At 49.3% G+C, this 24,997-nt stretch overlaps 1 long non-coding RNA gene across 1 annotated transcript in view; it reads left to right on the plus strand.

The window, feature by feature from the left end:
• Positions 1–24,997, plus strand: part of LOC138565939 (uncharacterized) — a 122,186-nt gene that overhangs the window by 94,332 nt on the left and 2,857 nt on the right. The window contains exon 3 of the long non-coding RNA XR_011301722.1: positions 2,778–2,887. This is a non-coding gene — a long non-coding RNA (uncharacterized lncRNA). The remainder of the gene's footprint in view (positions 1–2,777; positions 2,888–24,997) is intronic.

The following is a 24,997-nucleotide window of genomic DNA, read 5'->3' on the forward strand; positions in this document are numbered from 1 at the left end:
TTCAGAAACATGGAAATCTTTAGAGGGATACATTTTCTGGATACCTAGTGAGAAAGCCCGATCCATATTTCTAACTGACTCCGAATGTTTTTCTTTATCATATAACAACGCCTTTTCGGCATTAGTTTTATGACGGCGTGCATGTTTATCCCTACTTTTAAGCTGCTGCAACGCTTCTTTTTTCCAATTCTGCAAAACATCAAATGCTGCAGGTCTGGCCTTCTTTTTTAGCAAGACCGATTCTAGGTATTCAATACGGGGAATCTCGAAACTACCATTGATTGGCCACTGAAATTCGGAGGCATGTCTGGTTTGTCTGTGCCAAATATCATTAAATACTATACTTCCAATGCCATACTTACAGTACATAGTACATGCCGGCGACCCCTCCTGTGGTGCCGGGCGGCTAAATTCCAAAGATTGTCGATCGCTGCGGAACAGAGCCCTAAAGCAGCTAGACAAGTTCCCAGGCATTTCACAAAAAATTGGTGTTACCTGGTCAATAATTGTGTCTGCAGATATAATATGCCAACTTCAAATTGTCAGGGTTAAATTAAGAGCCGGGTCACGACTGCACCTGACCAAACCTAAGGAGGACCGTACGATTTACCAAAGAACTTACCTAACAAATTTTACCTTGTGTTTGGTGGTTTCGACAAATGTGCCCGCCTCAAAAATGGACCCTCGTCAAGATGGCGTGTCAGACCACACGACTATCGTCCAAGGATCGGATCGTGCAGTGCTGCCGAGGTATCGCGTCTCGTTCGGTCGGGCCCGCAGTATCACACCGCCCGATCCCGGTTCGATAGACTGCGTCAACCTTCAATGATCCGGCATCAATCTTGAGGGTCCCTGTTCGGGCGCCAACTGTGGAAACAAAAAGATAATATGAGGCCGGGAAGCCCAAAAAGAAACACACCAACACAGGTTACAAAGAACATACAAGTGCTTTATTTAAACGCTACAACAGTTACCAAAGTCAATTGACAAACGGATAGCTATTCGGCTCTCAGAGTAACGTAACGAACTTCAACGAAGGTTCGATGCATTAGTGAGAGAGACCGTACATTGGAATACTTGGGCTTTTTATACTCTTTATCCAGCCCTTGGCCAACCCCCTCGCGGGTTAACCATTCTAGGAGTCGGGCCTATGGGTTCCTTGCCAGGTCAATCCTATAATATATGCATTTTGATTCGTTTCGCTGATATAGTTGTACATTTACACATAGGTCAACAATAGGACATGGTCTCAGTTCGCGACCCCGACAAGTGGCCTGCAGGCATATTAATTATTCGTGCATACGGAGGTCACTACGGCCAGAATCTTACTCAGAATGTCATTCGGCCTCCATTTTGATGTTCAGGGTGACTTCCACATTACAAGAGAACCTAAAATGGCGGTTTAATCCAAGATGGCGACTTACATTACTTTCTCTAAGGTCAAGACCTTGCCGCAGAGTTTGTTCGCATATGATGATTAGACAACTTGGCGTAGGCCAAAACACATACAATTGTTGCGATAGGAGGCATAATATTGTTTCAATTCCGACAGTCTGAATTCCGGTCTGGCCGCCTGACTTTCTGACAAGGACAGGGGCGCTTCCGGTTGCGAGGACTGGGCTCTTCTGGCCTTCCCATCTTCAATGCCCCCATCCTTCTACTCCCCATTATACAAAGAACTGGCACTGTTCCACCCCAGAACGCCCAACATCCTCTTGTCCCTGCTAGAGCCCCCCTCCAGCACGCCATCCCCAAAACTACAGAGTAGTCCCTACCTCCACCTCCCCCCACAACCCCACTGGCGCTGTCCTTATCCTTTCACCCAGTACCTTAATCCCCTTTATCCTTGTCCTGTTTGTTGCCCTGTACCCCTTTAACCCATTTTTCGTGTAGTACCGTTTAGCCCATTTTGTTTCCCCCACCCCTTTAGTCTATTTTCTTTCCACCAGTCCATTTAGCCCCTTTTGTTGACCATCACTAGTGCCCTTTTTGATGGCCCAGCCCCGTTAAGCCCCTTTTGTTGCCCCACCCATTTATCCCCATGTGTTGCCCCTTACTCCTGTTTAGCCCCTTTGTTACCCCTCTACCCATTTAGCCACTTTTCTTGCCCCAGTCCCCTTTAGCTCCTGTTCTTTCCACAGCCCATGTTTGTGCCCACTTTAGCCCCTTTTCTTGCCCTAGTCCATTTTAGCCCCTTTTCTGTTCACTTTAGCCCTTTTTGTCTCCTTCCCAACCCCTTTAGCTCCTCTTCTTGCCCCTCCCCATTGTCCTGTCCCCAGCCCCAACACAGACCCCTCCTCTGTTTTGTGCAACAATTTCTGAGGCTCAGCTCGTGCTTGGCCCTAAGAGCTAGGCTGGACCCCCAGGCTTGGCCCTGGCTTGGCCCTACCCATACATTGCCTGGCTCTCCCAGGTCTACCTGAGGGCTGAGTCAGCGGATCACCGCTGCCTGCCGAGCATGCGCAGCATGTTGCAGCCGGGCTACAGAGGCAGATGAATGATCCAACTGCTGTTGATGTGTCACATAAGGGGGTAGCCGCCTAACAAAGTTCAAACATACTATAATTTGTGTATGTGGTAGATACTATTCAAATCGGTGGTATATGTAGAAATGTACCTCTGATTTATCCTAGTGATGTAATCTAAAATCCCCTGGGGGGTGGACAAGACAATATAAATTGTATTGTATGAGTAAGTTCTATGTTATTACAAGAAACCAATTTTGTGTGGTGCAGTTTTTTTAATATTGCACTCTATTTTCTTTATCAAAACAACAGAAACCAAAATACAGTGTCCTGATGTGGTAGAAAAGCAAAAAAGTTGAGGCAGTAACAGAGCATAAGTCTCAAGCCTGTTCTGTACCAGAAAGCAGAATCGCTGAAATAAGGTAATGAACTTATAGCATCATCATTTACATGGTAGGATTCTTTACCAACAGCAGTAGGGATACATTTGTTTTAGTTACAAAAAAGAAGTTAAACAAATTGTTTTCCCATTCGGGGAACTCTGTAACACAAGTAAAGCAGGACAGAGTGATGGTGTGTTAGTAAAGTAGTGTACATTTACATATTGGGGAGAAACAGTTTTCCTCAAAATATCAATTATGAGTCCTATATAGTTGTACACTGATATTTAAATCTATGAGTGACCAATCCTCAGTGACGGTAAGTCAAGTTCTTCCCAGTGAGTCAATATCTCGTGTGCACCTTGAGATGGAGAGCGATCAGCGCTGTGACATCTGTTGTGTAGGTCTTGAAAAACAAACTATACACAATACGCAGACCTTTGTATTGTGTATATTTTGTTTTAAGCTTGCAGTGCGTGTTTACATGTGCATTACTGAACACTCTTCAGACTGAAGTAAATGCTGCTCCAAAGGTGGGGTGGGGGAGGGGGGAGTTTCTCCATCACATTTACTTCTTCATACCTCTACTTCTCCTGTCTTTCGCAGTATTAGCCTATTTGACCTAAAACAATTGACCTAATGACCAATTTGGTCGAATTTTGCAAGGGTGATTTCGCCTTTGCGGCAAATTTTGTTGCATATATTGCAAAATACCAACCCTGGAGAGCGGGAGTTGTGGGGGTGTCACCCACTCCCCATGTTTCATATTTTGTAATTTTGGGGGTGCAGAGGTGTCCCCCACTCCCTTAAAATTGGAGGCGTGGGACAAAAAAACCCTACCAGAAACAAAACACGTGCGTTTAAATTGGGCCCCGAGCAAATAAAATGCGGTCAGTTTGCCGCAATCAAAAAATATTCGGTCAAACATACCGAAACCATCTTTTGCTTCTCCTAGCATTCACTTCCTCATTACAGGGGGAGACCCCCCATTCCTACCTACATTTTTACCCCATATTCTACCCCCTTGATCCCTACACTCCAACCCTAACCTTTTACTAACCTTAACCACATGCATTGCTGCCTTCACAATGTGAAGATGCAGATAAAGGAAAGGCAGAAAGAAGTACATGTATGCCAAAGCAAACCTCTGGCGCAGTGAATGTAGGCTTAGTAAGTGTAGGGGAGTTTTCCTAGGCGAAGTAAAGGGGGATACTGCCTGGAGCAGCGCATCCACATCGCATCTCTACTTTTCTGGTCATGGTGCCTTTTCAGTCTTTTTAGCACCACGTTGCCTTTTGGTGTCAATTTCGGTGTACTTTGGTACAACAATGGATAACTTAACATAACATCATGGGCTCAATAATTGCCTTTGCAGGGGGTATGTATGGCATTAAGCATCACAGGCTTCAATAGAGCGAGCATCTGCACAGGTCACACAAAACCTCTCACCTTTGTGCTCTCACTTATCTTTGTTATGTTGTATTCAAGTGCTGTGCACACTTTTACCGTGCATATCCTCTTGGCATTGGATGGAGCGCTGCCAAAAGGATGCATTATAATTATTGAGTAAAGATCCAAGCCTTCGGGGGGCATCAGAGCTGTGGGTGTGTTTTGAGTTCACCGGGGAACCGTGTCAGGCTGCAAAGTCTGGCTGAGAGACTGGCACAGTACAGTTCAACATCTGTGCAAGTCGCTGCTTCGAGTCGTAGTCTGGACGGTTGTTACTGCTGGTGACAGTCACAAGTAGGTGGCTCTGCCCCTTGCACCGGAGCCGCGGAAACAATCTAAGGGTGTCTGGAAATTGCCACAGTGTTGGAAGACACATATCATCAGAACGCCATCAACATCAGGAGGAACATTTCTGCTCTCGGATTTGTTCATTGTCGGCCAGCTTCCCCAGAAAATCTAGTTGCTCTGCATGTGTTTGTGCTACCGAGGTGTGGCTTAGGAATCTTATTAGGGGTCTACAGTCTGGCGAAGCTGTGTGGGCACATCGCTGACTTAGGCTCCCAGTTTCCCAAGTGGGAGGGGAGGATGGGAACACAATGGGGCTCATTACAAGTATGGCAGCGTGGGTAAATTAGAGGTAATTCCATTACCACCATTATTGGTGGCAATGGAATTACTGTAGTTTTCCAGCACTGGCATACTATGATTATGGCCATGGAATGGGGGATATACCTCCAGCATCATGCTGGAGGTATGTCCTCCAACTTTAGAACAGAAATCTGCAAAATCGGCAGAAATTGAGGTGTATGCTCCCACTTTCAGCCAAGTATCGGCAAAATCAGCAGAATTAGTGCAGTGGAAATTCCACTGGCGGTAATTCTGCCAAAAATACCCCATAGAGTCTGATCGACTCTCAAAAAACGGGGACTAACTCCGCCACCACCACATGTAATCGAGCAGTAATTCCGCTGGACCAAGTGGCAGTAACCGTTATTCCATGGGGCGGGATTCCAGTGGATTTACCGCCGGAATACTGCCCAACTCCTAATGAGGCCCAATATCTTTTGCAGCACTTTCAGAAACTGGGACTCAGAGTGGGTGCCTTGTGAAGAACTTCACACTTACTGTTCTACGAATTCACTCATCCCCGGGCGCACCCTGGTGCCACTGAGATCACTTTCACCTTTTCTCTTTGCAGAACCATGCACATTGTGCAATAGCAAGGCGCCAGCCAGCGGAGCTGTTTTCTTTGCACCAAAGCACTCTGTGGTTCATTACGTGACATTTTGCGTAGAGGCCCATGAATGTGTGTTGAATGTGGCAAAGAGGATTAAAATGTCTCACCCAATAAGCAGCCTTCCTTCTAAAATCAGAATATCATCTGGCGCCTGCTCTGCATGGGCAGGTGACGGGCAGATGGTTCGGGGCCTCAGTTATTAGGTGCAAGCATTCTTCAATATTCTGACTTTTTGTGCACAAGATATTCTGGATTGCACATGTAAACATGCACACCACACTGCAAGCTTAAAACAAACTATACACAATACGCATATTATGCATAATTTGTTTTTCGAGACCCAGACAACAGAGGCTATAATAGAGATGTATTGCACTCATAATACGCGTCCTCCAGCCTTCCCTTTCCAGTTTCCCATTAACCTGTGACACAGATGCCCCTGTGTGCCCATGGATGCAACCTGCAGATCCTCTCATAGCCGTATATGTGGATAACCTCATAGCTAAAGGGGCCGATTCACTCTGGTTTCTATCAGAGCAAATGTGGTGAGGGGTGTGAGCATCTCTGATTTCCCCCTGCTACTTTATACCTGAGTCGCAATCCCTAAAGCTGTAACCCTGGAGATGGCTTCAGCATCTCTGAGGGGCCCTATGAATAGCATGTGCAGGTCAGCACCTCAGGGATGCTGAAGCCATCTCCAGGGTTACAGCTTTAGGGATTGCGACTCAGGTGTACGGGAGCTGCTGCCAATGGGAGATGCTCACATGCACCTTCTCTTTTGTCCAACTGCTGATCATGGAGCATCAGGTCCAGGGAGCTGTGGCTGGGATTGCAGCAGGGGTTGACAGCATCTCCTGCCTACGTGTGGAACAGCATACAGTGCCTGTGGGTAGCACACACATCTGCATAGGTTTATAGTCTTTCCATCGAATGCCAAAGCATTGAATGCCTTACCATAGAAAAGAGCATTGAAAAAGCATCAAATGCATTTCTCTTTTACATTTATTTTCAATGGAGGGTCCCCCCTTTTTAACCTCAAAAACTCATTATAATTAAAATAAACCCTTTACCATTGAAAAAAATGCATTCAATGCTTTTTTCAATGCATTTTTTTAATGGTAAGACATTCAATGCTTTGGCATTCGATGCAAATATTAGAAACCATCTGCATACACTTCCTGCAGAGTCAATGCTTAGGGACCCTGGGAGTTGTGGTCCAAAACATGCAGGGAGCCACAGGTTGCAGACCCCTGTGGTAGGGCAATCAGAGAAATTGATTCCTGACACATTGAAAAGGGCCGCGTTATGCATTTGGTGGTACTGGGAACAACCAGAAGTAAGTGGGAGGCAAATACATGAACTCAGAGAATGAGATGCTGAAATGTGGGGTGTGTCTAGCCAAAGTACCTCAGGCATCGTAAATAAAGTGAGCTGCTGCAGTTATATTTCTCTTGCTGCACTTTCTGTGCACCCCACTTGTCAACCTTGAGCAACCAAACCAAGGGGGCGCAGACTGGCATTAGAGGTAGGAATAATGTTGTATTCATTAATAAGCGAGCGATATTTTGCCTTCATTTCTACCCTTTCAGAAAATGCCCAAAAGCCCATTTTAGTAAGATGTTGAACACACATGAATGCAAGTGCATGAGACAATCATTATTTGTCATTATTACTGCATAACTATATAGTGAATTTCTGTGTGCATACACCATAGTAGCAGCTAACTATATATCAATGCAAGTTACTTTAAAATACATCATTACTCTGTCATATGTCATATGTCAGAATAATACTATCATGAGCCCCTACAACCTAAGTCTTTTAAGGAAATGTTTTTGTGAATTTGGGCAGTAAATTGCACAGTTTGCAACCCATTTTTCAAACATTTTCTGCGGGGGAACCCTCAAACCTCCAGTAAGGGGGTCAGACTCCCTTGGTGCACTCGCTCGCAAGCTCAGGCCCCAAAATGCACGCCCCACTTCCATAATGGTACAACCTGGCCTTAAGACGGCCACAGCTGGCAAATGGTGTGACTACCCAGGCATAGGATGTCAGTACCTAGCATATTCCTAATAGCTATACACATGCCAACACTATTGGCTTTGCCAATGCTTGCTTTTAACTGGATTTCAGTGTGAGGACACTGTTAAGCCATTAACACACAGGAGAGTGCTTAAGAATAACCCTGGCAGGTCCTACACAGCTCTTTTGATGTTACTAAGTTATACAGCTAGCCCAAAGAGATCCCATGTTGGTGTGCTCTGGGCAGAGAAGTTGTGAATGGCCATATGGATTAGCATGCAAATGGGTGGATAAGAGGGGCCCCGGGGGGAACGCAAAGCGTTTCCCCACGGGGTGTATTTTGGTGCTGCACACAGCCAGCGAGTGGCCGTGGGGGGTGGAGCGCCTCCAGGGGGGTATTTAAGCTTTCAGGGAAGGTTCTGGAGGCAGGCGACGGTTGGACTTTGAGATTGATCAGCCCTGTCGCCTGCTCCCGAGCCTTCCCTGGGCCTAGTGTGTCGAGGTTAGAGCAGGTGAGGCAGGGTTTTGTGTTTAGTGATAGGGGGTGGTTAGGTATTTAGTCAGGTATTTAAATAATAATATTACAGCAAGTAATTAAATAATAATATTACAGCAAGTAATAAAAAAAAGAAATAAACGTTTTCAAATAGTCACGGGTACCGTACATAAGGTACCCCCCCCTTACCAGAGCCGCCGTCGGCATCAGCTGTCTCCTTTTGGGCGGGTTGGTGTTTTTTCAATTTTCCCAGCCCAGCTCTCTGTTATTGGGGGGTAGGTAGCTGCGAGGCAGGTATCCTCTGGCATTTATACGGCGGAATTGCAGGGTGCTTGTTCGCCCGTCTCTCTGGTGGGCGTTTTTGGGAGTGCAGGAAGCAGGAAGCGGGTAGCTCGAGGGCTCCGTGTGCAGTGGGTGGTTGGGGTATCTTCATCGGGCCCATCTTTCCTCCGTTCACTCGCCAGAAGGGTTTGGGAGTTATTATCTGTATTGTGCTGCCACAAAGCGCAGCCGCGCCTTAGCGGTATCTGGTACAGCTCATTTCCCTTGACACCCAGCGCCTGTTCCTATCCGCCCGGGTCCTCCTGGTGTTTGGGGCAGACGACTGTTTATTGGTATCGGAACCCATGCGGCTGCTTTGATTATACGCGTCCTTGTATGTGGTAGCGGCTCTTGACAGAGGGGGCAGTGCGGTTGCCTTAAAGGGGCCGCACTATTTTTCTGGACTTCTTGGAAGTGCGGTTCGGTCTCGCGAGCCATCAGGGGACAGTGTCGAAGGTATTTTCTTCCCCAATTAATTTTGTTTTTTTGGTTTGGATAAGTGCTTTCTGCTGGGCATTGTAAGACCTGGATTTTTGGGTCGGCTAGGGCAAGGGCATTACTAGGGGAGTTATATGAAAAAAATAAAAAAATAAAAAAAAAATTATTTTGGTGTTGGTAGGCCGCAGCGTAGAGCGGCGGCAGATGGGGCTCTCGTGGCAGTGGTGGCTTGCACCCACGCGGCGGGGAGAGGGGAGGTTTGGGCATCCAGGGGCAGAAAGATGAGGAGGGAGATTGACAGGAGAGCTTCCAAGGGAGAAATGATTTCGGGTGGGGAGCCAGGGAGGGGGGGAATTAATGATGGCCAAGGGGATCTAGGGGATATTAGGAGTGCTCAGGAAGGGGTGGGTCAAGGGAACCACAGTGGGGCGGTGATGGGGCACAGAAGGGGGCGACAGGGCAGAGGGGAAAAGGGGGTAAATACCTGCGGAAGAGTGCTGGTGGGAGGAGAGAGAGGTCCCCATCATTTGAGGAGGTTAAGGAGGGGCGCGGAACGGCCCCCCTGGTCAGGAGGAGTGAGGGCGGAGGGCACTGCGCAGCCCCCGCTGTTCAAGTGGAGGGAAAGAATTTAAGAATGGCCCCTCCTCGGTCAGCACAATGAGAGCCTAGAGGGTGCAGCACAGCCCCAGCGAGGAGGATTACAGGGTGGAGGACTGCACGCCTCACCCGAGAGAAGAGGATGTCATGATGCCTACTCCCGGGCATCAGGAGCAATGCCCTCAGCTCTGGGAGCAGGCACCCAGACATTTGTTTAAACCTCAGCAGCCCCGGATAGGGGCTGTCTGGGTTCAGTCCTGGCGCCTTAGGCGCCAGGCTCATCATAGAAATCAGTCCTGGCACCATAGGCGCCAGGCTCATAGACTTTACTTACCTGATGCAGACCATGCTGCAAAAGAGTCCAAGCCTACATGAGGCCTGGATGGGACTATTTTGTTACAGGGACTATTTTTTACTTGGGCGTGGCTCTAGGGGACTTCTTACCTGGCACTACTTTGGAGGCTATTTAAATCACTCCCGAACAGCAGCACATGCTTCGTGTTATTCTGCATCCAGCAGCGTGACGCTCACCGTGCCTGCAGCCAGCATCCAGTCTTCTGCCAAACCCGCGTGCCTGCAGCCAGCATCCAGTCTTCTGCCACGCCCGCATCGAATCCGGAGCTCCTAGAATAAAGAAGAAGAAAAGGACAAGGTTAGAAAACAAACTTATTTCAAATTCCTCACCTAATTCCAGAACCATTTCATCTCCGCACCTGGAAAGTACATCAGTCCTGCAAGCGTCGCTTTGCCAGCTCCAGCACGGCGCCATACTCACCAGTTCTCACAGCATCTTTCGATCTGGCACTGTCTCCATCATTTTTTCGCCGTAATCCGGCACCTAGGGGACACAAGAAAAAACAAGGTGAGCCAAGGGGCTCAACAAATACAACCTCTTACCACCATAGACTTACCACGAGCGGTATTATTCCATAACTCTCCACATTTTCATATGCCACATCTGTAAAGAGGGAGAAAAACAACACGTTAACGCATGCAATAGTTACCGGACAGTGTTGGGTAACACAGACTCTTACCTGAACGCCAGCAGCAGCTACGAGACCTTCTTCTCACAAACTCAGTTGCAACTTAAGGAAGGAAGGGGACAAGAGTGAACATCGGGCACATTGAACTCTTTGAACTTGATACTTACCAATCCCGCCAGGCACTTCAGAGTCAATACTTACCGGAACTCTCCCAACGCCTTCAAACCAGTGAAGTAACTGGTATCTACGCGCCCCTGCAAGACACGCAGGATGGAGAGCTCATCTTTTACGAACATAAGGTGAGGTTACTAAAGGGATATCGGAGGTGATTAGTGGGGGAGAGCGAGAACAGTTGGGGGGCTATCACTAAAACCCACAGGTGGTTAATCCCTGTCTCCACTTGCAGGAAAATACTTCTTAAGGTCCAGCAGACAAGACTAGGTGGGCCAGTCCAGACAGTCATCTCTGCACTACGCATCACATTGAAGGAGACCGCAGCTGTCCGGGTCCGATTGACACCCCTGTGGGGTCCAGGTGAGCGTAACAGAGGACCAGGCAGGGGTTTCTGCAGCCCCGCCGAGAAGACGTCAAAGGAGTGGCGGGGCGGACGCCCCGGGCTCGCAGGAAGAAGATCGACTCAACTCGAGCATGAGCTTGCATCCACAATGGTATTTAAGGGGTGATGAAGTTGGATTGGAGGATTATGTGGGGCAGTGGGAGGAAGAAGGTTATAGGGCTGTAAGGGAAAGGGGGAGGAGAGAAGTCTGAGGTGGGATTGGGAAAGACAGATGCAGGGCGGTCGGATGGCAAGAGGTCGGGGGAGCAATTGGCTGGGTGAGTCTGCTGACATGTTTTGTCCTCGCAGTAGGAGCCTTTTAAGAAAAGAGATGAGGAGCATCGGTGTGGACGCCAGGCCACAGACGGGCTGTGTGGAAAGAGGTGAGCGGGAAAGGGAATGGTCATCTGCATGGCAGAGAGGGCACACGAGAATGGGGACGGGAAATGAAGGGTCTGGTCTGAAAGGGGTAAGGAAAGAGGTTGGTGTACAGGCAATTGGAGCCTTGGGGGATGGGAAGGGCATGTGCTCAGTGGAGGTTCAAACGGACAAGGTGGTGGAGCCATTGGTGCATGAGGTGCAAGTTGCAAAAGAAAAGGAGGTGGAAGTGAAAGGCAAGGAGAAAAAACTGCCGTACATGGGTATCACAAAACCTTTGGGGCGCACTTGATGGCAGCGACCAGGGAGAAGTTTCAGGCGGGGGAATTTGTAGATGTTTTTAAGCTGCGCCATAGGGAAGTGAGAGCAAAGGACGGGTCTAAGGAAGAAGAGAGGGAACTGGCTTCGCGCCCCAGGGTCCCAGTGACTATTGAGAATTGGACGTCGGCATTTATCATTTATGCCAGCGTATATTGTGAGAAATCCCCGGAGCGATGTGTGGCTCTGCTCAAATATATGGATGTAATTAGGAAGGCTTTCAGGAGTTTTGGGGCTTTGCGTGGACACGCTACGATGAGGAATTCAGAGCAAGAATGGCAGAGGACAGTCAGGCTGTGTGGGGGGAAATATACATGGATCTTTGGCTGCAATGATGGCTCCAATGAGGCCTGCCCCGAAATTGCACACAGCAAGTGGTCTGCCTGTGCCTTACCGGCCTTTTCTTGGTCGCCCCGCCCATGAGGGGACAGGGGGAGGAAGCAGAGGACAGTCCTCAGCAGCGTGCTGGGCATTTATTAAGGACGGCTGCCCAAGGAACTTATGTAGATTCAGGCACGAGTGTAGCAAATGTGGAGGAAAACACCCTCTTACTCAGTGTTTCCAACATGAAACAGGGGGAGAGGATCCGGTAGAGGGGTTGTGGGGAAAAGCTTTTACTCCAATTAAAGTGGAGGTGGTGCAGAAATGGTTGCAATTTTATCCGGACAGGGAAGGGGCTAAGATTTTGAGCGAGGGATTTTGTCAGGGTTTCAGTCTGGGGTACCAGGGCCCAAGGGTGCATCGGTGGGCGGAAAATTTGAAGTCAGCCAAGGAAAATGTTGAGGTGGTAAGACAAAAATTGGGTAAGGAAATAGCGGCAGGGAGGATAGTAGGGCCATTTGATGACCTGCCGGGTGATTTAGTTATATCCCCATTGGGGGTGGTGCCCAAGAAAGCCCCGGGGGAGTTCAGATTGATACACCATTTGTCATGGCCGGAGGGCATGTCGGTCAATGATTTCATTGCCCCGGAAGAATGTGGGGTTGTATATGCAAGTGTGGACCAGGCGGTGGAGTTGGTGAGGAAAGAAGGGTGCAGGGCCTTCATGGCCAAGTGTGACATTAAGGCGGCGTTCAGGTTATTGCCGGTGCACCCAGAGGATTTTTGGCTGTTAGGTTTGCAATTTGAGGACCGCATATACATAGACAAAGCCTTGGCAATGGGGTGCGCAATTTCCTGCGCTTTGTTTGAGCGGTTCAGTTCTTTCTTACAGTGGGGTTTTTCATTTAGCTCGGGTTGGGAGAGTGTTCTGCATTACCTGGATGATTTTCTGTTCATTAGCGGGGCAGAAAGAGAGAGGGAGTGCAAGGAAATGCTAAAGTTGTTTCAGGAGTTGATGGGAGAGTTGGGGGTGCCTCTAGCGGAAGACAAAACAGAAGGGCCGGCAGTGGTGTTGACATTTCTAGGAATTTAACTGGATTCAGTGGCCATGACCTCATGCTTACGGCACGACAAGGTAAGCAAATTGGTAGGATTGCTGGAGAAAGCGGTGGGGGCCAAGAAAATGATGCTGGTGGAAATGCAGAGATTGGTGGGGCATCTGAATTTTGCATGCAAGGTTGTGGACCCAGGGCGGACTTTTTGTAGGAACATGGCACAGTCTATGGCGGGAGCAAAGTGCCCACATCATCGGATAAGAGTATCGGGTGCAGTGCGGGAAGATTGTAGAATTTGGCTGCGTTTTTTGGCAAGCTTTAACGGAGTGTCCATGTGGTTGCAGGGAGATCCGGTGACATGGGAGGTACAGATATTTTCTGATGCAGCAGGAGCGGGTGGTTTCGGAGTTTTCTGGGGAGAGAAGTGGTGTGCAGAGAAGTGGCCATCTCTGTGGTTGAAAGAGGGAAGGAGTATAGCATTCCTTGAATTTTTCCCTTTGCTGGTGGCATTGGAGTTGTGGGGGAAAGATTTGCAGAATAGGAAAGTGAATTTCAACATTTACAACAAATGCGTGGTTCATGTGGTGAACAGGCAGTCAGCAAGGGATCAGAGGGTGGCAAGACTGATGAGAGAGTTTGTTCTGCATTGCATGGAATGGAATGTGGTGTTTAAGGCGACACATGTGCCAGGAAAGGATAATGGCATCGCTGATGCATTATTTCGTTTTCAATGGCAGAGATTCCGTGGATTGGCTCCAGATGCGGATCAAGAGGGGCAGCAAATTCCAGAGGAGCTGTGGAAGATAGGAAGCGGAGAGCGCTTGCTTTGGTGGAGGGTTCACTGGCCTCAGCATCTAAGGAGGCATACAGGAGGGCTTGGGAGGATTTTATGGGGGGGAGGTTGTAGTTGGAAGGGTAGATGGGATGCGGAAGAGCGGAGAAGGGATGATGTCATGAACTTCTTAAGGTGCATGGACAGGGGCTGGTCTAGGGCAACTATAACGGGGAAGTTGGCTGGGATTGCTTTCTATGGGAAATGGTTTTGGGGTTTTCAGCCGAGCAGTGGGGAAATGGCAAATAGGATGTTGGAAGGATGGACAAGGGAAAATAAGAGGGAAAAGGATCAGAGGAGACCGGTATCGGTGGAATTGCTAAAGAAGTTGAGTCAGGTGGTGGGGGGGGGGTTGCTGGTCGGCATGAGAAGGGGAGCTGTTTGTGACTTGTTTTACTTGGTTATTCTTTGGGGCTTTTCGGGTTTCTGAGTTGGTTGGGGGAAAAGGTGGGATAGGGGGACTGCAATGGGAAGATGTTCAATTTACAGAGTCCGGTTTGGACATCAAGATTAAGAGGTCTAAGACTGATCAAAAAGGAAAGGGCTCTTGGGTTTTGCTGGGTCATGGGAACAAGGATTTATGCCCGGTTCAGACACGTCAGGTGTGGAAGGAGCGTTGTGGGGGAAGGACGGGTTTGTTCTTTCAGCATGGGGATGAGGCGCCGGTTTCAGCGGCTCAAGTTTTGGGGGTATTGCGAAAGGCTCTGGTAGCGGTAGGGGAAAAGGCAGAGGAGTTTGGGACACATTCCTTTAGGATGGGTGCAGCATCTGAGGGTAGTAGGCTGGGTTTTTCAGAGGATAAGGTGAAAAGTTTGGGGCGTTGAAGGTCTGGGAGATACAAGGGCTGTGTCAGGGATTTGGGAAAAGGGGACGTTTGAAGGAAGGCGGCAAAGGACCTCATGAGAATGGAGTGTGGTAGGATGTTTTAATTTGTAAGTGATTTTGTAATTTCTTTTTCAGATGCTGCTCGAAAGGAAGGGGAGTTGGCGCAAGTATGGATTGTCGGCCATTCAATTGTTAAGTGGGCTGGGAAGGAAGCAGAGAGAAGGGTTTTGGGCAGGCAATTGGGGTGTATCTACAAAGAAGTGGTGGTAAGATGGTCCGGGTTAGGGGGACTGCGCTGGGATCAGTTGCTTCCTATGTTGGCTGGGTTGAGGGAACGCTATGGGCCTCCAGAAGTGGTGATTATTCATGCTGGGGAAAATTACCTGGTAAGGGATACGGGTGTGGCTCTTCTTAGGAAAATGAAAAGGGATTTTGTGTGAGTTCGAGAAATGTGGCCTCAAGCATCTTTCGTGTGGACTAAGTTGTTGCCGCAGAGAGTTTGGAGGGGAGTGAGAAGTGAGGGAGCGATAGAGCGGGCTAGGAAGGGGATAAACAGAGAGGTGGAAAAGTTTTGTGCCTCGGTGGCGGTACAGGTTTTGGACCATAAGGAAATAGTCTATGAGGGATTCATGATCTTTAGAGAGGATGGTGTAAACTTGTCGGTTATAGGAATAATCATTACCTGGCGGACTTGGGCTCTTGGCTGGGAGATTGGTTAAGGAGTTGGAGGTAAAGAGAACTAGCGGGGGGGCAGAAAGAACACCTCGGTGGAGGGTTTTTCTGGTGCCGGGGGCATGGCCCCTTTAGATGTGGGGGGAGGGAAGCACAATGGGGGAATGGCGTGGGAAAGGATGGGGTGGTGCTGTTTGCACAAGCGGGCCACCCCCGGGGAACAGGTATTGAGCCTGGAGGGGCATGGCCCTGGGGAGAAGCGGGACGCATGGAGAAAGGGTAAGGAGACAGTAGGGTCCAAGGGTTAGTTATGGAGGAAGTGGTTTATTTAATTATTTAATTGTTGGGGGGAAATGAACATGTTTAATTATTTAATTGATTGTTTAAAATAGTTTGTTAGTCTGTAAGGCCATGGAGCCAGGTAAGCGTTTAATTGTCAGCTTTGGCCTGTCACATTAAAGCAATCTTTTCCATTTTAAATGAGTCTGGGTTTTTGTGCAGTAAGCCAAAAGGGGAGCTCTGGGGGGAACGCGACGCGTTTCCCCCCAGGGTGTATTTTGGCGCTGCACACGGCCAGCGAGTGGCTGTGGGAGGTAGAGCGCCTCCAGGGGGTATTTAAGCTTTCAGGGAAGGTTCGGGAGGCAGGCGACGGTTGGACTTTAAGATTGACCCGCCCTCCCACCCCTTTCTTTTGGGTTAGGTCTGGTATCTGGCCTTATATCTAAGGGGGGGGGTCCATGTAGTTGGGTTCTGCATGATTTTACTGTCCATGTCAAGTTTTTACAGGGTTTTTGGTGTCGGTTTAAGGAGCTATTGTCCGGTAGTTTTGTGTGACAGGTCAGGGCACTAGTGAAGTTGTAATGAACATTTCTGTTGCTGATGTGGCAGGTCAGACTGGCTGCAGGTCATAGGAAGGGGGAGATTGGTGTACAGGGGAGTCTTTTGGGATTTGAAGTGGTTCTGGTTGCCAGGGGCATGTCCCCTTTAGATGTGGGGGCAGGGAAGCACAATGGGGGAATGGGGCAGGAAAGGATGGGGTGGTGCTGTTTGCACAAGTGGGCCACCCCGGGGGAACAGGTATTGAGCCTGGAGGGGCATGGCCCCGGGGAGAAAGCAGGACGCCTGGAGAAGGGGTAAGGAGACGGTAGGGTCCAAGGGATAGTTAGGGAGGAAGTGGTTTATTTAATGTTTTAATTGTTGGGGGGAAATGAAAATGTTTAATTATTTAATTGATTGTTTAAAATAGTTTGTTAGTCTGTAAGGCCATGGAGCCAGATAAGCGTTTAATTGTAAGCTTTGGCCTGTCACATTAAAGCGACCTTTTCCACTTTAAATGAGTCTGGGTTTTTGTGCAGTAAGCCAAAATAGATTTTTTTTTAAAATCCAAACACCTGAAAGCTGTGCGTCCCACCTCACATCCTAACTCTCTCTTATCTGAACTCCAATGCAATAGTGTCAGACGGTATATGGCACACGAGTGCCACCTAATAGCCAAAACTAAAATAGGTAGTGGTGGAACCCTCCGGCCACATTCATACTGACTTTTTCCCTGATCTTGGCAGCCATTGGTCCCTTCATGAAGACACAGCAATTGTAATTTAAGTATTATGCTTCCAGTCACAAAATGGTATGTTGACAGCTAAGCCTCGGGTACAGTCTAAAAGAAATATTATTTTAGCCATGTTTCTGACATGTTTGCAATGCCTTGAAAAATATATCACCACAATGGGCCAGTGGCTAACTGTCTAACTGTGAAATTACTCCTTATATATAGATGGTTTTTCTTTCTTTCTTTCTTTCTTTCTTTCTTTCTTTCTTTCTTTCTTTTTTTTTTTTTAAAAAACTTTTTTTATTATTTCAACCAACAAACAATACAGACCAAATATACAATACAGTATACCGTAATACAGTTTTGAATGTGTATCGCATGCAATTTGATCTCCAATCCCCAAACCCACCCCCCCTACGAGCCCATCAAGTCTGTTTACTCTATGTTTGCGCTGCGCGGTGCGGTACATTCTCCATTGGAATCCGCCAAATCTGCCATCGTTCCAAACAGTTCCGATATCAATGATTTCCAAGCCAGCAGAGTTCCCACCTCTTCTCCCCCTCCCACCACACTGGACTCCTGCCACACCACAGTCTCTGCTTCCGCCCACTTTTGCAGTTCCCTCCACCATATCTCCACCTGTGGTTTATGACAAGCCTTCCACCCCATGGCAATCCTCCTCTTAGCCAGCACGTATGCCAAATCCTTCAGTTTGTTAACATGCTTCAGTTTTTGCGATCTAGGGAACCCCCCCAATAGGCAGGCCCAAGCTGACTCTACCACCAGCGTAACTCCTTTGTCCGCCAGCTTCGCCGCTACCTCGCCCCAGAAGCGCCCAACCACAGGGCAGGACCAAAACATGTGTGTCATGTCTGCCTGCTCTTCATTGCACTTGGGACATGCCTGTCTGCCCGCATTTTTAAACCTTGATATCCTCAGGGGCGTCATATACGCCCTATGCGTAATGTATAATTGTATTTGTTTCAGCCTAGCATTTCTCGACACCCTCTGATGATACCGCAAAGCCCGCTCCCACATCCTATCTTCCATCGGGGCCCCCACCTCAGTTTCCCAATCTAATCGAAGTTGTACTGGTTCTTTACCAATCTTAAGCATCAGCATTTCATACAATCTTGAAATCTCGTGCCCTCCCTCTGTCATATCATATATAGTGTCCACGATACCATCCGGCTCTGCTTCGAGTATAGTTTCGGGCCAAGCCCTCTTAATTTCCCACACTAATCTATGATATGTCATATATTGACCTACGTGTAGACCTGTTTCCTCGCCCAACGCTTCCCAGCTTATGATGGCTCCCTCCCGCCAAACATCTCCCATCGTTGCCAACCCCGCTGATTCCCAGTGGGTTCTAATTCTCCTCCGCAGTTGCTCATCTCCTCTCGCTAGCGCCACCAGTGGTATCTGCGGGGAGCACAGGGCCGGGATTTCCATCATCTTGCACGCGCGGCGCCAGATCCTCCACCCAAGCAACATCATTTTGGGGAGCCCCTTCATGTCTGTTTCAGATAGCCAGATCATTTCCTTTAAGTAAAATGGGGCGCAGTCTGTACTAAACAATCTGAATTCGGGGGTACTTTCATCCGAGAGCCATTTCGCTACGTACTGCAATTGGCTCGCTATATAATAGGCCTCATAGTTGGGGAGCCGTATCCCCCCTTTTTCATAAACGTTTTGCAGTTTCCACAATGCCATCCTGCACCTGGTTCCTTGCCACAAAAAGTCCCTACATATACTATTAAGCTTGGCAAAAAACTTCCCAGGTATGAGGTGTGGAATGTTTCCAAAAAAATGCAGGAGCCTAGGTAAAACCACCATCTTAAGCATTGCGCTACGCCCCATCATGGCTAGCGGCAGCTTCCCCCAAAATTGCATGCTTTTCTCGATTTTCCCCACAGCTATCTCCGTGTTGTGTCTGTGTTCTTGTTCAACCGTATGATACACATCTATCCCAAGGTACCGAAAGGTAGCAACAGTCCAAGGAACCCGCAACACCGGCAGCTGGTCTACGGGGAGTCCCCTATAGTTACCTAGCGGGAAGATTACAGACTTCTGAGGATTCACAGCTATCCCAGACAACCCCGCATACCGATCCATAACCTCCAAGATATACTGGAGATTCTCCTCTGGGTACTTCAGATACAACAGCATATCGTCTGCATATAGAGAGATCAAGTGTCGCTCCCCACCCACCTCTATGCCTATAGTGTCGTACTGCTGTCTAAGGTATATGGCTAAAGGCTCCAATGCCAATATGTATAACATAGGGGACCATGGGCATCCCTGTCTGGTACCTCTGCCTAACCTCCATCTCTCTGAAATCACTGTTCCCGTCTTAACTCTGGCGAGCGGCTCACTATACAGCATCTTCGCCCATCTTACATATCCGGGCCCCATCCCATATTCCGTCAAAGCCGACAGTAGCCATGGCCACTTGACGGAATCAAAGGCCTTTACAGCATCCAGGGACACTACCGCCATGTCACCCTCCTTATCCCCCGCCCATTCAATGACTCGATGTAATCGCCTATGATTGTGAGTTATGTTCCTGTTGGGAACATAACCCGTCTGATCCGGGTGTATGAGCTTGTCTATGACTCTTCGCAGTCTACTCGCCAAAACAGCCGTTAGTATCTTGCTGTCTTGATTCAGCATTGACAGCGGTCTATAGGAGCCACAGCTGTTCCCAGGCTTATTCGGTTTAGGGAGCGGTATTATGACTGCTTCCCTCAGCGACTCTGGCAGCCGTCCCACCTCAAACGCTTCATTTAGCATATTCAGCATCGGAGGGAGCACTTCTGCCATGTATGCTTTATAAAACTCGCTCGGGAACCCATCCGCACCTGGGGTTTTACTAGTTGGCAATTGTCTCACCACCGTTTCTAGCTCCTCCAAAGTGATTGGTGCATCCAGCTCTTCCCTCTCCTCAGCACTTATTCTGGGCAGACCTATGTCTTCAAGCGTTTCCTTTATTCTCTCTTGGTTATCCTCCTCAACATCCCCATACAGTTCTCCGTAATACATGGCAAATTCCTGATTGACTCCCTCCTGGGTATCCGCTACACTTCCGTCCTCCCTTGTTATCGCCCTGATGGTGGGTCTGGGGGTTTCGCTCTTATATAGCCATGCCAGGAGCCGTCCTGTTTTGTCCCCACCCGCGTGCTGCCGCTCTATGTATTTCTTATAATTCAGTTTACACAACCTATCCCAACACTCTCCACACGTCTGCTTAAGTTGAAGTACCCGCTCCGTATTTAAACCAGTATCACCACCCTCCTTTTGCGCTTTCTCTAAGTCCCTCTCAGCCTCTTGTAAATCAGCCAGGACACCTCCTTGCAGGCTTTGGGACTTTGCTATGGCCACGCCTCTCAGCACCACTTTAAAGGCCTCCCATAACGTGCACGCCGAATCTACGCTGCCCGTGTTCTCTTCAAAGTAATTTATGATCTCCTCCCTCACCTCTTCTTTAAACACGGGATCTTTGAGCGCCTCCGCTCGGAGCCGCCACGTCGGGATCCTTGCCCTTGGAGGGCGATATTGCCAGCTAACAACCAAGGGCGAGTGGTCCGACAAGACCCTCGCTTTATATTCCGCCCGCACCATCTCCGTTATTAGGCCTGACGTAACGAAGACATAATCTAGTCTAGTGGACAGCTGTTGCGGGGCCGAATAATGAGAATACTGTCGTTCTTGGGGGTGCTTCATTCTCCATACATCAGTCAAGTCAAAATCATTGAGCAGCGCTTGTAGCACCCGTGCCGCCGGGGCAGGTTTTTCCCATTTCTGATCTGATCTATCCACCCTTGGATCTAATACACAGTTAAAGTCCCCCCCCCAGAGTACCGCACTTCCCATGCACATACCAAGTTGAACACTCAGGGTTCTGAAGTACGTTGCCGTATTCTGATTGGGAGCGTATGTATTTATTACACTTATCTCTCTGTTCTCTACCATGCCCCTGAGTATGACCATTCTCCCTTCCGCTTCAGCAATTTCCTGTAACACATGAAAGGGGACATGCGGGGCCACCCAGATAAGAACCCCTCTAGCATAAGCTGAGTATGTCGAGCCCACCACCACTCCTTTCCATTTCTTCTTAATCATTTCCAGTCTCTCTTTCGTCAAATGGGTCTCTTGCAACAACGCAATATCTATTTTTTGTCTTCGCAAGTATAACATGACCTTATTTCTCTTCAAATAACTGTTTAGACCCCTAACATTCCACGTAATTATTTTAAGGTCCCCCATGGCTTGTTATGATTTCCGCCCCCATCCCACCCGCGCAGTCCACTGCTCGTACCCGGTCTCGTCTATTTAGGCTCGTATCCCAATTCAAACTTCCCTTAACTTCACACACCCCAAACACCCCTCCCCTCCCGTTATCAAACCCCACCACACCCAACTCCCCACACCTCCCTCCCCCCATCCTCCCACCTAACCCCCATATCTCTTTCCCCAACTGTTGCCCAGCTCCATCCCTGGATCTCAGGCTCCCCCGCATCTAGCACTTTCTTGGCTGTCGCCTGTACTCGATGCCCCGCGGGGTGAGGCCGCCCTACTGGCTGGCCTACTAATACCAATACGGGGGGATAGGGTGCCCGCATCCTGTCGCTCCTGATTGCTATAAAACTCTGCACGCTTAACTGTACAATTACCCCATATATATGCACTTCACTCTATTCAAGTCCTCGCTTGCGCCCACGTCCATGGGATCTACTTCCAGCGCCGCCCGTACCCAGCACTACCCCTTAGCCATAGCCATGCCCCACAGTTCTATTGGATACCCCTTGCACATCCTGTCACTCTACATGTAGTGTCCCCCGCGACTTATCGTGTTATTCTTGCGCTTGATCCGCTTCCTGCTCCGGACAACCCTGCAGGTCTAGCCAGGTCGTCGCTTCTTCAGGCGTGTGGAAAAAAAACATCTTGCTCTTATGTATTACTTTCAGTTTCGCGGGATACAGCAACATATATTTGATCCCGGCCGCACGCAGCCTTCTTTTGATCGTCACATAGCTGAATCGCTGCCTTTGGACCAGCATTGTGTAGTCTGGATATGCCGTGATGGCACACGACGCCCTCTCAATGGTTCCTCCTTTGCGGAAGTATTCCAAAATCTTCTCACGATCCTTATAATTCAGTATTTTAGCTATTATAGGCCGGGGGGGAGCCCCCGGTTGTGGCTTCCTCATGAGGGCTCTGTGCGCACGTTCCACCGCAAACCCCTGCGAGAGTTCTGCAGCCCCTATTTCCTGTAGGAGCAAATTCTCGATATAGTCCGTCGGGTCCCGTCCTTCCTCTCCTTCCGGCAGGCCCACCACACGAATGTTGTTCCTCCTCGCTCTCCCTTCAGCCTCCTCCGCCCGAGTCTCCAGATTGGCTACCTGTTGTTTGAGCACGTGGATTTCTTGTACGTTGCCCGTGCTAGTGTCCGTGTTGATTTTCACGGCGCTCTCCAGGCTACTTGTTCTCTCCGCCAGCCCCCTCACGTCTTGCCTCAGCAGGGCAACCTCTATGCCCACTGCGTCCATTTTGGCCTCCAGGGAAGTGCGCAGGTCCGACATCGCTGTCCCCCATGAGTCTCGCAGCTCCATTATAGCCGCTAGTATCTGTTGTTTGTCAGTGGCTGCAGCGCCCTCCCCTGGTACCTCTGCTTCTTTAGACGCTATGGCCGCCGGAGATTGCTGCGTCTTGGCGAATGTTTCCATCGTGGATTGCTTAATCTTAGTTCTAGCTCCAGCCCCTCGCCCCGACATCTTGCAGCTTTCGTTATGTACCCGGGTTGCTAGTTCCGAGTGGGCTGTGTCCTCCCACGTATCCGACTTGCCACTGCGTCCAAGAGACCGCACACCATTCACAGCTATTATGCCCAGCTTTGGCTCAATGCCCCCGTGTCTTTTCTCTGTTGCAATTGCTTATCTTCCGGGGCTAGCGAATGCTTGCAGCGTCCCCTTCAAAGTGGTTTCGCACCCGGTGTCAGGATGCCAGGCTGCATTATGCCTGTGTCCTCGCACTGCAGGCCCTAGACCTTCCGGGGCCTTAAACCGCCGTCGGGACCATTGCGGGCCGTGGCACTTGCTCGCCGGGCATTCCTCTGTTCACTGCCGCTATTTTATTGTTTACCATTTCGCCGCGCCGGCTCCCGATACAAAGTAGCGCATCTTCCGTTACAGTAACTTCAGCAGTCCGCCGATGCGCTCAGACTGTGCCTGAACCATTCACACATCTATCCATGTGCTCTGCGATTAAGATGTTCTGCTGAAGCGTGCATTTTCTTTCGGGTCTCCACATCGGATCACGGAGCTTACGGATAGTGCAGCCTACTCCATGGCTGCTCGGCCACGCCCCTCAGAGTGCTGATTAATTCGTGATCAAATTCACAGAATGCCCCAGTGAGCGTTCGGCCACCAGTCCCCTGGTCCCCACTGTGTTGGTGTCAGGGAGGAGATATCTCCTCCCTGTAATAAGCAGCACTGCACCCCAGGTGTTTCCTCCTCTGGTTCGTCTGTCCCGAGGGGGTACTCAGCCCTCCCAGACACGGTAATTTCTGTCTTGCAATAGTGGCACTGCATGAAGAACTGGCGCTGGTTGCCCTTCCCTCCGTGCAGAGGGGACAAAGGAATGACCTCAGGGGAGCCGTGCAGCTCCTGTTCTACAGCAATGCTCGCACGCGGGTGCCCTTATATACTCTGGGCACTTATTTTGTGCACCCCGGACCTCCTCTCCCTTCGCCTGCATCCCTCAGCAGCCACATGCCGCCCGAGCCATCAGCCGCACTTTCGTTTTCACAGAAGAGCATCCGCGCATTTGATTAGCGCTCGAGGGCTGCATGTAAACGCTCGCCCAGCATTTACACGTTGTTAGAGGGGGAGGGGGCCGCATAGGCTCCAGTCAACGGCCCCTCACTTCTTCCGTGTTCTGCCGCCTCACTCACGGCCCGATTTCGCCTGATCACATATATTCCGTATCGGGTCGCAGCTCTGCTCCCAGCGGCGAGAGTTCCAACAGTTTCAAACAACAATGTTCGTCTGTGCCCTCGTGCTCGCCGCTGCAGCTTACGCTGTTGATCATGCAGTCGCGGCCGCTCGGCCATTGTCCTCCGCCATTTTGGATACTTCGTTGCCAGCCGCCACACGTTTAGGTGTCAGTTTCTCTACCGCCGTTCATCCAAATTGTCTGTTATCTTCAATGGTGGAAGGGCATCCATTCACACGCCCGTGCTTTCATTAATAGGGTAAATCGTCCATTTTTAGCGTGCGCATTTTCGGATCAGCGTCGGATCACAGGAGCAGCTCTCAGCAGGCACGTCCCACTACATGGCCAGTTAGCCACGCCCCCCTTCTTTCTTTCTTTCTTTCTTTCTTTCTTTCTTTCTTTCTTTCTTTCTTTCTTTCTTTCTTTCTTTCTTTCTTTCTTTCTTTCTTTCTTTCTTTCTTTCTTTCTTTCTTTCTTTCCTCTCTCTTTCTTCATCACTAACTGTTAAGAGCTTCAGATTCTTCCCCTTTAAGAAGAAATCTTAGCTAATTCTATCCCCCCCGTTGGCTTTTCAAAATGATGCACCCATCAATAGGACAAGCAGGATGATCAAATACACAGCATCACATGCATCCTGTTATCACTACTGTGCTCATAAACAATTCATAGTATACGCTTGTGTAAATTCCTCATTACCAGGTCTAAGGTATGCATGGAGTGAATGTAGCAGTCACGCCGCTGCAGGGGGGTTACATGGCTGGTAAAGGCCCGCCAGCTGTAGCTGGTGGGCGCTGCAGCCCATTACCGACCAGTACGCTCCCCTGCTGCTGCATGATTGCTATTCGCACCCCAGGTTTTGACCGGGTTGCTAATGATTTTTTTTTCAGGATATTGGCTGCGCTTACTGCGTGATGGCAAACTCCTGAGAACATAAAAGATGGCCGCCACCATCGGAAAAGGGACTAAGTACCTTTTCCATTTCCATGGTCTCAGCAGTGAGTGGGAGGAGTGTCGGATCGGAGCACAAAGCTCTGGTCCAGCAGGTAAGAGGAGTTGTTTTGTTTTGGGGTGATGGGGAGGCATCAGGGAGAGACTCCCTGCTTCCTCTCC

This window comes from Ambystoma mexicanum, chromosome 2p, assembly GCF_040938575.1.
Source record: "Ambystoma mexicanum isolate Mex_15411 chromosome 2p, UKY_AmexF1_1, whole genome shotgun sequence".
NCBI lineage: Eukaryota > Metazoa > Chordata > Amphibia > Caudata > Ambystomatidae > Ambystoma > Ambystoma mexicanum.